Genomic DNA, 17,931 nt, shown 5'->3' on the forward strand with positions numbered 1-17,931 from the left:
TAAATGGAACTCTATTCATGTACATGTAACTTGGTTTAATCAGTTACCCGGTTACAATTTCACAGCTCGAGCACAACCGTTCAGTCTTTCCGTCACGTCAACGTACTGATAATTAGCATTGCAGTTGTGAAGGAAATATAACTACCATGATTTATCTTATACCTTCAATGAAATGAAATGAAATGTAGAAGTTCTGTCATTGTGGCGAACCCCAATAACTACCATGAAGATTAGGGTATGGGTATAACACTAGTGTTGTAACCCCTATCACGATCTGTATAGTGTTGACGTAATTGACTGGAACCCGGGGTATTTATGAGAAAAGCAAGGTATTCACAGGTCGGTCACCCGACCCAGCAACATTAAACCTGTAGTTACTTTACTCATACACAACCACTCAAGTGTCCCTCAAGTGTTTGTTTATCTCTTATCTCAGACCAACGGATTAAAACATCATCCGTTGGCAACATCTTCCCCTACATTCTGTGACCAATTCTTCTCAACCTGTTCCCATCTGAAGTCACATCAGAACGAGATTCCCATGTCGGTCACCCGTCAACCGTGCAGCCGATCCATTTATGCTACAAGCACTGCAGGGGTCTCTCAAACGCTTATGTATTAACTAGTGAGTGAGTGAGTTGAGTTTTACGCCGCACCCAGCAATATCCCAGCTATATGGCAGCGGTCTGTAAGTAATCGAGTCTGGACCAGACAATCCAGTGATGAGCATCGATCTGCGCAATTGGGAACCGATGACGTGTGTCAACCAAGTCAGCGAGCCTGACCACCCGATCCCGTTAGTCGCCTCTTACGACAAGCATGGGTTACTGAAGGTTCATTCTAACCCGGACCTTCACGGGTCTTATGTATTAACTAAATGAATGAAGCTTTCTTTGCAAGAACTCGCACCATACTCCTTAAAAACTCGTTCCTTACCTTTCATTTGTACTAGGATGTGGTATATATATACAGAACAACCAGAAATTATTGAGAATTTAAGATTGTAATTGTTAAAAAAAAATTCACTCATTACTCACGTATTAAATGTGAATATAAGCAGAACATAACTCCAGATTCAAAGACAGGTGAACAGTTAGTATTTTGTCAAGTCACCATGGTCAGCAATGTAGGCTTCAATGCGGCGGGGCATACTACTGATCAAAGAAGTTAGAAAGTCGTGGTCCACTCTTCTTTCATTTCAGCAATATTTATCAGATTTTTCTTATTGACACTTTCCTTCATAAGTCCCCAAACATTTTCTATTGGATTTAGGTCAGGGCTATAGCTTGGCCAATCTAATAATGTCATATTTTGGGTCCGAAACCAGCCCTGTGAATGCTTTGAACGATGTTTTGGGTCGTTGTCCTGCTGGAAAATCCAAAACTTTCCATAGAACACGTGAGCAGATGGCAGTAAATGTCCCTCGAGAATATCTGTGTACCGCTCACTGTTCATATTCCCTTCAAATACACAGAGGGGCGTTGCCCCTAACACAGATATGCCTCCCCACACGTTAAATTTCGGACTGTACTTTGGGCGCTGATACAAAGGTTTTTCAGTTTGTTTGGTCCAGAATTTCAGTGTATTACGAAACAGCCACACAGAACTTTCATCTGAGAAAATCACATTGTCCCAGTTACAATGTCTATGCTGTAAGCACCAATTCAACCTTCGCTCCTTTTGTTCAGGTTTCATGATCGGTGACGGAATTCCTCGATTTTTCTGCCAACCCATTGCATGCAGCTCAGTTCTAATTGTCTCCTTACAGACAGCCACAGTTCCTCTATCAATCATATCCAGCCTTACGTTTTCTAAACTCCTTCGTTTGTTTTTACAAACAAGAATACCAAGCCGCCTCCTGTCATCGACAGTCAATTTTCTGGGCCTACCTGCGCCTCCCTGATGCTCAATGCCATATCCATTTGCAATATTTTTCAAAACACGATAAACAGTGGACAAAGGGATGCCTGTTCTACTTGAAATCACTTTAGCTGATCTGATGTCCTTGTTATAATACTCTAAAATCAACTTCCTCTTCTCTAAATCATCCATACTGAGAATCACTAAAAATGTCGTCTGCTAGCAAGTAAACAAACTGATGAAAAAGGATTAATGGAGTTGTCTCTCTTGAATGAAACCAAGCACTTGATAGCTGGTCAAGGTTGTTTATACTAGAAATCCAATTAAACATATTCCTAAAATTCTCAATAATTTCTGGTCATACTATAATATACAATATACATACATATATTATCTTTATGTCTATTATATCTCTGAATATCTATACACACACACACACACACACACACACACACACACACACAGAGTGACCTGTGAAGGAGGTCTGAAACTAAGGTGATATCGAGCTTCTGGACAAGCCCACCACAATGGTTCAGGTCTCCCTTGATCCTTGTCGAATCTTTCATAAACGTTCCCATATATCTGCCCGAGTCGACAGGGCCTATAGACTTGTCTTGTTCTGTATCCATCTGTCTTCCTCATTCTCAATTTTCATACCCAAATCTTCATCCCATGAGAAGTTGCCCATCTACTTTCCCCACTCAATGTTGACCCTCGATCCCACTGGAAACAGTCCATAGTCCTTCCTCATTAGACATTGGTCTTCAGCCTGTGTTGATCAGTTCTGAATCTGCCCATCGAGAATAGCCCCCCCCCCCCTCCCTTGCCCCTACTCCTGATCTCCGTCATCTTTAATTCTTATAACCTCATTCATGAATGTTATATAATTATACTGGCACTGCAGCTGTAGGTCCCGGCTATAAATGTCTAAAGGTCGTATTGCACATTGACAAATAGGTATACATTGAATATCCTGTAATCGGAAGTGCATATTGGTCCCTGTTATCCAAGGAAGAAGGTACTACTTTGATTTGTCAGGTAATGGGACCAGACTGTAAACGCGGAGTAATGAATTTCAAAACCTATGCGCAAACAGTACATGCAAACACTAGTCTAGCTTCTGCTTACCTACAAACATCAGTTTTCGCCTCCTTTTAACTTCTGTCACTATACCAAGTTAGACAACATTCTCGTATCTGTTCCCTTCTGAATCGCACCTTCTGCTAATTCTCTCCTCCCTTCTCTTGAAAACCATTTCTCTGCCAAGTTCTACGTCAGGCAATAAACAATAAAGAATTCCCCCACTTTAAATTCCCTACCCAATTCATCTCTTCAGGACTCGCCAAAGCGTATAAGCTGATTTTCACATTGTTACAAATCATTTCGAATTTACCTTTGCCTTTTTCTTGTTATGAACACCGGTACCCCTCAAAACTATCCACAACCCTCTTCTGTCTCATGCCTACTTGGTCACACAGCAAGAATACATCTCCATAGTCATAATTTCATTGTTTCAGTATGCGTGTTGCTTTAAGAAATATCAAATAAGTGACTTAAGTTACAATTCAATAATGTGGGCAAAACGGTGGACATTGTGCACGTCCCCGCAAAACTGCAAGTAAAGCGTGTATATATTTCTAACTTGTACTACCAACGAGGATGGTTAGCAGTCGTTAACCTATCTATCTATCTCAACGAAGAGTTCAATGCTGTTACTTTCACAAAGGCGATCTGGTTGCCACATTCAAGTCCTCAGTTAAGCGTTTAAAACCGTTTATGGTTGACATGTGGAGAACATTTCCAAGTTTGACGCATCAGTGACGAATTGACCTTCTATGCAAATATCTGTTTTACTTGTACCATGTCTACATGCCCATGACATAGTCAGAATCTCAAAAACGAAAGGGCTTTGTAGTGTTTATCTTATTTGACTCTGCATTAGAACGCGGATTTTCAGTCGAGTACCAGGGGAAGTCATAAACCGACTTCTGGACGAAGGGGTGCAAGAAGTACCGTTTTGCTGAACACTCGCTCCTGGTATGGTGCGGACTGGTAAGGTCCACAATGTGTGCTGCCAATCAGTCACTCGGCATGCAATGGTAGGTGTCATTTTGATGGTGTCACTAATAGAGCTGTGACGATATACCGTAGTATCGATAATTGTGGTACTTTATCTGTCGATAAATACATCGATACGTTTTTTTCGTATCGTCATATGTATCGTTGACCTTAAAATTGTTAATTTTCATTAGATATTGACGGTCTTGCTAATGAAATATGATTTTTTTAAAGAATATAACTAAAGAAAGCACATCGTGATATGCATCGAATCGAATCGTATCGTTCCAAGATATTGCGATACGTATCGTATCGTGAAATGTCTGTATCGTCACACCTCTAGTCACTAGGTGACTGGGTAGTGTCACACTAAACACTACCCAGGTCACACTAAACACTACCCAAGTCACACTAAACACTATCGAGGTCACACTAAACACTACCAAGGCACTAAACACTACCCAGGTCACACTAAACACTACCCAGGTCACACTAAACACTACCCAGGTCACACTAAACACTACCCAGGCACCCAGTTCCACGACAGTGACACCAATCAATACAATATGATGGGGATATGTTGACAGGGGCGTACCCAGGAAAGAAATGAAGTGTAGGCACAACTGGACATGCGAGTGAGCGTAGCGCACGAGACTTCTAGTGGGGTTTGGGGGCATGTCCCCCCAAGAAAAATGTTTAAAAATGGTTGCTCTAGACAACATTTCCTGCTATATTTTCCTGAAAAAAGCTTATTTCAAACTTTTTTTTATAAATATGTTATCATAGGAAAGTTACTGAAATTGAACTGATACATTTAGTATTCTAACAAAAACATTTATGACAAAAACAGCTCTTTCAGCAAAAGCTTTCTATTCGGCCATAAAATGTTAAGTACCAGCTGATTTACCGTTTATCAAAATAAAAAACAACAACAACATTCCATGAATGTTGTGTGTGTGTGTGTGTGTGTGTGTGTGTGTGTGTGTGTGTGTGTGTGTGTGTGTGTGTGTGTGTGTGTGTGTGTGTGTGTGTGTGTGTGTGTGTGTGTGTGTGTGTGTGTGTGTGTGTGTGTTTACGGGCATGTCTCTGGACATGGATAAGTGAAACTGATGACATACGGACATCACCTATGATGGACCGAAGGTACGTCTTGATTTTCCTCATTGCTCTGAAGGATCTCTCGCTATGCTGATGGGCATAGTGGTGAATAGCCGAAACAATTAATAGTGGTGAATAGCCGAAACAATTAATAGTGGTGAATAGCCGAAACAATTAAGTGTAGGCACGTGCCTAAAGTGCCTAATGGCAGGTACCCTACTGGTTGTCACAATGTAATGTGTTCCTTCCTATCAGGACTTTGAAATCCTAGTTGATAAGTAAAACACCTTGTTTTAATGATAGAATACTTCAAGTTATTTGGTTATCAACTTGGTTAATAGCGCTTTAAATACTACACCTGCACATTTTGTCTTTCTGGTGGTTGCAATCAACGTGCCCATGTTGCTAAATATAACTTTATAAGTTTTAGTTTGTAAGTACATGGAGCTATCTTGGTAATTGATCACCGTGGTTTGGAGAGAACTGTAGTTAATATTTCACTGACATCAACCACAATGCGGCTACAATATGAGATATGTGTATTTCCATGATGCCTATTGATTGTTTTGTCTATGCTGGTAAGGAATGTCCTGATGGCCATGTGAATTATGAATCATTGTTAATCCCTTGATCTTCCTACATGGGCGTGGTTACGTGGTTGACTGATCCGTTGATGATGATGATGATGACCTTGTCACGTTCATTCTTTACCCCGGCTTACAACATACTGACATGCACTGAAGATGATCACGATGACGTGCGTCCTTTTCATTCATAATTGAATTCAATACATGAGGTCGAAAATCAGTAATTATTGAGTGCAAGGTATAATTTGTATAGTGCAATCGCCAGTTTGTTGAACCAGAGAACATTAAGAATTCAGCAATGCGTTTATTTACAATTAGGACTGGTTTGGTCAGATTAAAATATAATTAGATACTGTGAATTCACATTTTTTCACCATTCAGGTAAATGTTTTCATTTGTTTGTACGTAGGTGAGATCATTATACTTTTGTACATCTTTGGTGTCTTGATGCACATAAACAACTAGAAACAAATGAATTGTCTACACATAACAGAATCCAGACAGTTTTGTGTCTTTGTCAAAGCTCAGTTTTCAATTTGTCATACATTTACGACATTGCTACCCGAGCATTCGTTGTCATACATTTGTGTACACAGGGATCCAGATTGATGCTCATGATGTCAATCACTGGGTTGTGTGATCCCGATTATACGATTTACAGACACCCGTAATAAAACTGGAACATAGCTGGAAGCCGAGTCAAACAAACAAACAAACAAGTGCTGGCATACTTGCATTTCTACTCCAGACTGTAGCTTTAATCCCCATTGTTGTAAGGATTAGTACGGTCCAGTAATCTTAATCCCTAAACAATACGTGCAGGCAAAAGGAGAACACCCAAAACAAGCAAACAAACACACGCCATAACGTGACCAAAACTAACCAAACATGTTTCTTGTCTACAGCTGCCATCATATGAACATTTTCCCTTCTGTAGTCAAATATATTCGGCTTACTTGTGTGATGGTAACAATGGAATGAATTGTTACTTTAGTGTACGGAGAGATGTACTTCGTATTCGTATTTGCCGTAAACGTACAAGTGAATCTAATCTGATATCAGTATTTACCGCGCGTCCGCTTGTCAGTCAATATGTCATTATTATCACTATTGATAGAAGTGACATTTGCTGGCGGATGAATTATTAATAACCGAATGATATAGTGCCAGTCGTAACATTTGACAGCAGATTCATTATTCCATATACAGTTCGAAAGTGATCAAGGTTGCTTGACGAAATATCTTTCCAGCTTATACCTGGACGAAATAGTCTGGGTCTATATTTTCAAAACGATCTTACCTACAATTAATCTTACGTCCAAAGATGAGATATGTCAAATTTAAAAAAAAATAGAATAGAAACGATAAACCCCTCCTAAATCCATAATATATTTCTGACAAAAGCAGCGTCGATTTATAATTCCGACAATATCACGAGCATGTGTTCAACAGCTGTAAGATACATTTTCAAAAACCTGTCGCAAATCATACAAAGCTCTTAACTCTGAAGTTCCTTCCGATGACAATTATGTGGAGAAATAAACCGTCACACACACAATGATCACATTGTCAGGGCACTACATTTAACTTATACATGTATTGTAATAGTTTTGGGACTTACAATGACTTCTGTTTAAAATGACCTTTAATTCCGAACCTGTCAGAGTGGATTGCATTGCGGCCATTACACTGAAGCCACGGGAGGTCACTCTAATGTTTTCCAGTGTGTTCCAGACTACATGTTGGTAACTTTATATGGTCAGAGTGAGCCTCTGCTAGTTAATAGTTTAAGTACATTTCATCACATCTATTTGAGTGACTTCTGCACAATCCTAAATGTATCCTTACGTAGACGTTTTGTTCTTATGATACCAGATTCCAACCTGGAAACAATACCATGCCTGTGACAATGCAAAGTCATTTTTCAATGTTTGAAATGTTATAATCAGTAAGTAATGAATTGCCACACGTTTATCACTAGAACTGAAATAATGTGCCAAAACAGTCTTAATTATTTTCCCTTAGGAGTGGACCACTTGCGAACGACCAGAACACCGCTGACAAAGTCAAGGATTAAAGTAATAACAACGACGCTACATCTGAACGAATAGCAGTTAAATGGCCTTCAAGATACGTGTTCAAGTCTGATATGTTCTAGGTTTGTAGTCAATACAGCTTATTGTTTAAATTTAAAAAAGACCAAAACCAATTATTTTTTTCAGAATCGGTCCACTGAATGCAAAAAATACAAATTATTGTGGTAAAAGCAGATGTCGAACTTATTACATTTTAATGACACTTAAAGTAAGGGCAACCATTATGTATTTACTTTTTGAAAACTCTATTTACGAGGAAACAGAGAATTCGAATAACTTCAGTTTGTGCCTGGGTATTATATTCCAAAGCTCGACTGAATTACAATCATTTATAATGTCGGTGTCATGTCGATGCCTCCATTGCCTAAGATGCCGCAGCTGCAGTACATAGTTTCATCATTCATTGCCCAGGTTCCGTTGGTCATGGTATAATGTCCCATATACCCCGACTGTTGTCCAAGGCTTGCCATAGATGTGTTAGTGTTATTAAACAGGTACCTGTCAACGATCTTCATTAAACATTTCCTCAAAATTGTGCCAGACACCAGATAAAACTCAACTTTGGTCCAGATAAACCCCTGTATACATAGGTTAACATGTTGCATAGGTCAATCACAACACAGCTGGTAGTCTTCTAGCGATCTCCAAACGGGGATGACTATGTTGGGTCACCAATCCAAAATTATTGTGATAGTAACAGTTATTTTGTATTATGGTGCAACAATCTGCCCAAATGACTAAATAGCATGGACCATGTCAGAGGACAAAGCTCAAACCAATTCTTTTAATGTCAATCGGAGAGTAATAGTATAACACCATCAGTCAGCCTATTCTGCTCCTGAATCAAACCATTCCTGAAAAAACATGCATAGCACTTTTCGAACTAATTCAGCATGATTTCCAATTAAGGCCAAAGACGAGTGGTAAATAAAAAAAAACCTACCAGATAACCATTTCTGATTTTTATTGATTCCAATACATCTGTTATACCTCAGGGCAATTATATGAACATGCAGTTCCATGCGGGTCCATGCGGGCTCATAATCACTCGATTGGTATACACTCTGGTGGCTTGAGAGGATGCAGTGATGGAGATTATGTATGAAGCATTAAGGTCTCTGGAAATAATGAATTGTAGACGTTTAAGACCATCCATTTATTATCGATTGATTTTCATCAAGGGCATGGCAGGTGCTTCCTTAGGTCACGTGACTTTGAAAGCGTAATTTGACGTTTGGCATTTCCACAGAGCCGTTTCCTTAATGACAGCTTCGAGGAAGCAGGTCTTACTCTTTTAGTTGTGGGGCTATTTCTGTCTCGGAATCAATTAAGGCAAACATTTTGTTCGCGAAGCCTCGTTTGCAGGACGCTTCATTGTCTGTTTGTATGGGTAAAGTTAATAATGGCATCGTGATCAGAGGCCAGTTACCAATACTACAGTGTACTTGAGAAATCCTGGGTTTGTATCTTCCGGTTTGTTTGCGACTCAGCAATAGTTCAGTTCAAGCATTCAAGCACATTTAAATACAAACAAGAACTGAAGTACAAAAGAAAGTTACCACCTAATGATTTTGGATCAGCCAAGAAAGACAACGTAAATATTTTGAAAAGCGTTTATATTGTGACCTTTCAGTTACAGACTTGGTGTTCATGTTGCCATAACACCACAGGTAGCCTTTGCAGTGCTGTGCGTTGGATATAAAAATATCATCAATTGGTTGAATTTATTGTGTATGTAATGAGTCAAGTACAAGCCAAGATTGCCAGCAGCAGAGCGAGAACGAGCCAGTGGAAGGTCACAGATGGGATGGCTTTCTGTGCAAGGAACAAAGGTGTTGAACGCTCGATCACTCGTCAACTGTAACCCTGAGGACACTTCTTTCATATTACAGCTACTCCATGTGTCTCACCCGTGAAGATCCGGGGTAGAATAGGTCTTCAGCAACCCATGCTTGCCAAACAAGGCGACTATGCTTGTCGTAAGAGGCGACTAACGGGATCTGGTGGTCAGGCTCGCTGACTTGGTTGACACATGTCATCGGTTCCCAATTGCGCAGATCGATGCTCATGCTGTTGATAACTGGATTGTCCGGTCTGGATTCGATTATTTACAGACCACCGCCATAAAGCTGGAATATTGCTGAGTGCGGCGTAAAACTAAACTTACTCACTCACTCACTCATGTGTCTCACAACTGCGGTTTTACCTCAGTGTCTTTAAATCAGATTTAAACGATGCAATGTTTCTGCCTAATTCTACTTCACTCATTTGACATAGGTTCGGGGTGAGTCTTCGTCTCTTATACACCTGCTCTTCCACTTTCCTGATTTAACCTCAGCCTTAGATGTCTCTTCATTCCTCCGCAATCTGCCCATCACTTCCCCCAATCCCCATTGTCCTTAACATGATCTCGTTAATTTCTGAATCAGTCCATCTGCTTTCCTAGACTGACGTTTACCCTATAAAATTCCTCTTTTCTGCTGAATTGGACCTTCTGCCTTCTTCATTCGGCATTGGTCATAAATGGTGCTTAGAACTGAATTATTGGACGTGTTTATTCAGAAAATATATGTTTGTTGTTTTGACGCCACACTCATCAATAGACCTGTCATGTGACGTCGGTTTGTAAGTAATTGAGTCAGCATCAGACAATCCAGTGATTGACTTAATGAACATCGATCTGCGCATGTGAAATAAGATGACATGCTCCAACCACGTTAGCGAGCATGACCAACCGACCCCTTAATCCGCTCTTACGACAAGCATTGGCTAATGAAGACCAGTTCCATCCCGAACCTTCACGGGTAAAACTCAGATGCAAAGACTCTACACACAATGTTATTGCATACAGATCTTCAGGTTTCTATAAACTATCGTTTTCACCGTCAAGCAATCAGAACTGCATTTAGGTTTCGTGAAGATCCTGGTAATAATTAATCTTCGGCAACCAGAGGCGACTAACGGATGGGTATCACTGGACTGTCTAGTTCTGACACGATTATTTACAGACCATATAGTACAGACCACACAGACCATATGATCCTGGGTGCGGCGTTAATCAACAACCAAACCAATCCAAAACCTACTAAATCTCACCTTCTTCTGATGCTGCCCTCACTCAATAGTACCCTCACTTTCAGTTTCCAACTTTCATCTCGTAAGTGTCGTCCTTGCCTATAATCTGTTTTACACTCACATTATTTCTAATTATTTCGATTTCAATTCTGCTTTTTATTGTTGACACCCAACAAAACCAACCATAACATGTCCCCTCTCTCTCATGAAGCTGGTGTATGTCATTTCCTTGGTCAGTTTACAATAATATATCCACATAATGATCAGGTGAGTGTTTCAAGACGCATATTTTAGAGACATAAGTATAGTGTGCTTATATGTGCTACAAACTGGCGCTTAAAAGATTTGTACCAACCGCTGACCACTTTTCAGGCTATCTTTGAAGATTTCAGAGACGGGTCATACATCTCCTAACAACATGGAAGACCTAAGTAAACCTCTCTTGATATTATATGAGAAATACGTGGAGGATATTTTCCAAATTTGAACAAAATTATGTCTGATGAAAATATCTATTTTAACTTGTATATTCCGTTTTACAGGTGACCATCTGACTAGCCTGTGAAGGTATTTGTCACCGTGTCACCAGTCAGGCAAGATATCCTTTTCACGAACCCTTGATATCATCACTATTCAATAGTGATCCGAACTCTTGTAATATAGTCGGAATCGTAAAGCGGCAGAACTTTCTGATAAACATGAATGGTATTTGGCACCTTTACTTCATTATTACTGTAAATATCCCATATGACGTCAATGGAACCTTATTGACAGTTCTGATACAATTTCCCTCAATGCACTACACTTATTTGTCAAGTAAAACTATAAAACTACCTTGAAATGATAATTATTACAGAAAATATGAAATTAGTGCAGTTTGAATACTGAAAACATAGATAACAGCACATTTGCGTCATCAAAACAACTTGGTTTCCGTAAGTGTCTTGTAAGAGACAACATTTGAAGCAACAAGATTTACCTCGTATTTAGGATTACCTTAAGTACCCCGTGGTCAAACTGAAAACAGTACAAGATAGCTGGGGAATGTGAGCTTCTGACACTCACTTCAGATTTACTGCCACAGAGGTAATTGTTATTTATCCTTCTTGGAAGGTAGCGGCAACCAGTTCACTCGCTCCACGGGACATGGATGACATTAGCGGGGGTAATTTATTTCCCTGTAATTCACTCATACGAAGAACTTGCTGCTGGTGGAATTTGTGTCGAGATGACTGCAGCTGGCTAACTATTCTCGAAACGTTCGTAGTCCTACGAACTTCTTAAACCCATTCTTAACACATTGGCTACGATAAAAGTTAAGAATTCTTAGGGCTACGAACGTTTCGAGAATAAGGGCCCTGTTTCGGTACCAGTCATGACTACACGTTCAATGAAAGGGACACATCCTTCTATAGTCAAAGGAATCCTTTTTACGATTTCAAAAGGCATAGTCTTCTGAATAGCTATTTTATAGTCATGATCCTACCTGCTGGTGACAGTCAATTAAACACATGCAAAGGCGAGTAAATTGTTCCGATTGAAACGATGTGATACAAGGTTGCCATGATTATTGTAATCAAACATTTTTATATTAGACAAATATTAAAATATATTGGTAAGGAACTAATGAAGCTTTAAATACTACATCTGCACATTGTTTCTGTTTGTGGTAATCAACGTTCACATGTTGTTAAATATAACTTCATAAGTTTTAGTTAGTAACTATTAGCACACATGGAACGATCTTGGTTAATTGATCACCGCATAAGTCGTGGTTTGGAGAGAACTGTAGTTAATATTTCACTGACATCAACCACAATACGGCTACAATATGAGATATGTGTAGTTCCATGTTGCCTATTGATTGTTTTGTCTATGCTGGTAAGGAATGTTCTGATGGCCATGTGAATTATGAATCATTGTTAATCCCTTGATCTTCCTACATGGGCGTAGTTACGTGGTTGACTGATCCGTTGATGATGATGACCTTGCCACGTCCACTCTTTTACCTTGGTGTATAACATAATGACATGCCCCGGAGATGCCTCAAATGACGTTTGAGTCACTTCTCGTCATCAAATATTGAATCCAATACATGAGGCAGCAAAACAACAATTATTGCGCGCAAGATATAATTTCTGTAGTGTGAACAGAAGTACGTTTAAACCAGAGTACAGACAAACCTGAACACAGAAAATAGATACATTAATGATTGGTGTTACATAGTAATTATGTAAGATACGCTGAATAAATATGTGATTGAGGTCAATAGGTTCAAATGTTACAATTTTGAATATAACTTCTTTATAACATTTTAAACGCCTACCTTTAAGACTATTTATATACTTTACAATAAAACGTTCTACAAATGTACATACATCAGTGACAGTTTAGATATATCGCACTGTACATGAAAATACTTTCTGTATATATATATATTATTTACACGAGTAATTGTTAAACTGGTAAAATTATATTAATGATTGGATAGTGATGAAAGAAGGATATGTGTATGTGTCCTTTGGTTTTGACCGAGTGACGGTTAGCATTGGAATTTAGACTTGGTCTTCAGTTACGCATGTTTGTCGTAACAGGCGACTAACGGGATCGGATAGTCAGACTCGCTGACCTGGTTGAAATCGTATCCCACTTGCGTAGAACCATACTCATGCTGTTGATCACTGGATTGTCTGGTCCAGACTCGATTTATTTACAGAAGCAGCTGGAATATTGCTGAGTACGGCAAACTAACAAACAATATCTTTCGTCAACTGAGACTTGGCCTGGGGTATATTTCTACCCAACCGACATGGTTAACTTGTGCCACGGTGCCAAAGGGTTTCACAGTCGTCATATACCTGTGAAGATCCTCTTGAGCAATTTATGCGATTAATAGGGTGATCAGGCTTGCTGATTTTGGATGTCAGTGGATTCCAATTATGTAGATCGATGCTCATTATATCAATCACTGGATTGTGTAATCCAAACACGACTATGTACCAACAGCCTTCATATAGCTTGATTATTGCAGAGTGTGGCGTTTAACAACAAAAGAAAGAAAGAAACAAACAAACAGTCTCATCAGCTTGACAAACTAACCAAACATGCCAGATACATTCGTATGAAAAGTGTCTCTCCCGAAACCTAATATAGTCATCTGTATCATGTGATTACGACAAAGGACGCTGACAATAGAACTACATTAGCGTATGTATAGGGTTACTTGGTGTCAATATTTGCAGAAGATGTACAAGAGAATCTAATTCGTAGGTACTCTGTTTTAAACAGTTTGTGATTTGGCAGAGCCGGAACCAGATTGATTTCTATGGTAACCTGATCTCTTGGAGAGTTGCATGAATTGCATGAAGTATCATATTCACCGTGCGCCCGCCTGTCAGTCAATATATCATTACTTGGTGCAACTGACATTTGCTGGGGGATGCATTATTCCTATCTCAGTAATACTGTGCTGCAGTCGTAATGTTTGATAACAGATTAATTAGTATTCTGTATACAATACGACTCTTGTAGAGCGTGACGCTGCCTGGACTGACCAATATTGTTACACGCGGCATTGTGTCATGTAGCTGGGCTAAATCGTGCCAGGCAAACCCGTGGTTGATATTATGAAGCCCGACAATTACGTTATATAGTAACATTCCGTTCCTTAGTTCCCTCGTCTCTGCGACAGCATGGCGCATTGGAAATCCACTGTTGCATAATTCAAAGGCGTATGGACTCAGAAGGCCAACAATCGATTCTTTGACCATAAAACAATTTCTTGAAATTATTACCTTTTCTTATGACGGTTACGGGAGCACACGGAGCGAGGTCTGTCCGAAGATTATTGTTGGCACTGCTCTAGAACCCCACTGGGAAAAGCTGTCATTTCCTCTGATTTCAAATGTCGTCTCGATTATGTTTTTTTGTTCGATCAATACACTACCCGTGCTCATGCATTTCACTGAAGTGTCTTGCGTGGATAATCTGCATCTGCTTGCCTCCCATGTGGTCCTGACCACGTGACCTGACTGAAATACTGACTCACACCAGGACAATAACACAAACTTATGAAGGGTTCTAAATCCGCCGGACCGAAAGAGACATCACTGATTATAGTGAGTGAGTTTAGTTTTACGCCGCTTTTAGCAATATTCCAGCAACATCACGGTGGGGGACACCAGAAATGGGCTTCACACATTGTACCCTTGTGGGGAATCGAACCCGGATCTTCTGCGTGACGAGCGAACGCCTTAACCACAAGGCTACTCCACCGCACCATCACTGGTTATAGTACCTTGGAGTGACCACTGAGTCCAGTAAATATACTCGACATTTGGACAGTGGTAATGGTCAGTGACATCATATAGTGATACCATACTACCTCGAAACCTGGATATATTACAGAAGGAGCACAACTTTGATAATATTCTGTGTATATTTAAACGTCGTCCTGTGCGCCGGTATTTGTTGTTCCGAGTTACGCCCCTTATGTCAGTTTCCTATGATCGTTGGGAGGTTTGTCAGCAACGCATAAATTCACGCTCGTGGGTTTCACGAAAATGACAAATTTCTCAGAGATACATGACTTCGGGTCTTCCTCCCACATCTTGCAGACACGGAGTGGTGTAGCTAAAATACTGCGGCGTTGAAGCCAACTCACTCACTCACACATTGTAGCTAATGGTCATGACATATTTGACACATCAGCGGCCACAGTGATATCCGACACATTCCACACACCGACCTGTACCATATGTACCAGTGTTTATTTCAGTGAGCACTTGACTTGCCTTCGCATGTGTATGTGACACGTGCCACCGGCGGACAGGATGCGCTGACCTTCCTGCCAACAAGTGGTTTCATCACCTCTTAATAACTGAACTTGTACACACATGCATATGATGTTTTAGAATAGATTCATATTATCAGGGTTTTTGGAAAAAAACACGTCCTGTTATGAAACCGTTGTGCAAGTGATGGCGGGTACATTTTACAACAAGAGTTACCCCCCTTATACGGACACACAGCCTCCTATGCATTTGCAGTATGCAATATAATTAACTTGCATAAGTAGTAATTCATGATGAAAAATAAACACAGATGTTAAAGATATGCGGTCCTGAATTAAGTCCCGAAATCAAAACTGATAGATTAGAAATTAAGGAATTATATCATTCCAACCTTAAAGGGAAACACTGAAGATACAATGAAACTGTATATCAGACAAAAAAATATCAATTTCATCCACTAAATGGCTAGGTTCCACAGTAATATCGATTACAATGAGGCGACATACCGATACTTCCACAATCTTAGAAACCAGCCCAGAAATGTCGTCTTGAGTCTATATCCAGCCATTTACCTACTATCACGTACAGCAGGGATCAATAAATCAGGCTGCCTTTGTGCCGTATTTCACTCCTGATTATACAAGAAATGTATTGGTCTTGTACAGCTTGTCAAGAATAGAGGATTCCTCATATATTTTTCATTGTGTTGGGAAAAGTCTTTCTGGACAAACCAAAATATACGTTGCATGTGAAAGACAATTTTGCAGCACCTTAAAATGGGTTGTTTACTGTTCTAATAACCGGACACTATTGACAAGGTATAAATGCAAGTGCTAATCGTGTACTTCTATGAGGTTTTCATGTCTAAAAGAAATGAGCTTGGTCGACCTCAGATATGTTCGAACATATTAAGCTAAAGAATTAGCAGAAATGAGATAAGTAGCCAGATCAAATAATCTTAAGTCTATGTGAATAAATGGGAAGTCGTTTAAGGACATGGACCGTTTCCTAAATTCTCTAAAAATACCAAACTGTGTCTTTGAAACTTACTGAGGAGTGGTAAAGTAATATCTATGCTGACCTAAAATGATTGTCCCTCTGATAGGGTACATACAAACACGTTATTCAAAGTATATTTATTAGTACCATGTTTTTGATTGTAAAATATGTGTTTTGTAATGCTTGCCTAAACTTGTCAACATCGCCAGCATCTGAACGGATGGTGAGAATCCATCTGGGATCAATGCAGGCAGCAAATGTGTTTTAAGTCCCCATGGTCCCTGGCATAGAGATCTAATTCTAATTATGAAGGGTTCTAAATCCACCGGACCGGAAGAGACATCACGCATTATAGTGAGTGAGTATGGTTTTACGCCGCTTTTAGCAATATTCCAGCAACATCACGGCGGGGGACACCAGAAATGGGCTTCACACATTGTACCCGTGTGGGGATTCGAACCCGGGTCTTTCGGCATGATGAGCCAACGCTTTAACCACTAGACTACCCCACCGCCCCCCGGACCGGAAGAGACATCACTGATTATAGTGAGTGAGTATGGTTTTACGCCGCTTTTAGCAATATTCAAGCAATATCACGACGGGGGACACCAGAAATGGGGTTCACATTTAACCCATGTGGGGATTCAAACCCGGGTCTTCGGCGTGACGAGCAAACGCTTTAGCCACTAGGCTACCCCACCGCCTCCGTTTGATGGCGATCTATTTACATTGTATTGTTTTCAATAGTAGCATAGTTTTAAATATATATTCTAGTTTTACATTAATATCTGTGTGGTCTAATTGTTGTTACTGTCTTGGCCGACAGATGTTCTGCACAACTTTATTAATGTATTAAAAATGTACGAATCGTATCAGTCATGGTATGGTTATAAATTTTACCTCACTCACCTTACATATTTACATATATAAATAATCAAGTTTAAAGATAAGCTGCCAGACAAAAGACAGTGAGCGTTTAAAAAATTGGATTTGACAAAAGAAATATGCAAGCGTAAACAAAACGTCATTTGCCTTCAAAGCACTCGACGACATTCACCACAGTAGAAAAAAATAATGTCGTGTGTGTTTCATATTTTGCAACAACAAAAATGTATACCCACACAATACATAATCCGTTCTTTTTATATTATATTTTCATAGTACAGTTATATCTAAATGCTAAAATGTATTGATCAGCCGGACCTACTTACCAATTGTAAATATTTTGTTTCAAAACTTATGATATATAAAAAAACAACATAATAGAGTAGCGTTGTTAGATAATAGAAATAACACAGTTGATAAACAAACGCTTAAAACACAGCTCATGAACAAATATACAAAGTGCACACATTCTTTGTTCTA

Source organism: Haliotis rubra, unplaced genomic scaffold (assembly GCF_003918875.1).
Source record: "Haliotis rubra isolate DU_JTF1 unplaced genomic scaffold, ASM391887v1 Scf5, whole genome shotgun sequence".
Classification (NCBI taxonomy): domain Eukaryota; kingdom Metazoa; phylum Mollusca; class Gastropoda; order Lepetellida; family Haliotidae; genus Haliotis; species Haliotis rubra.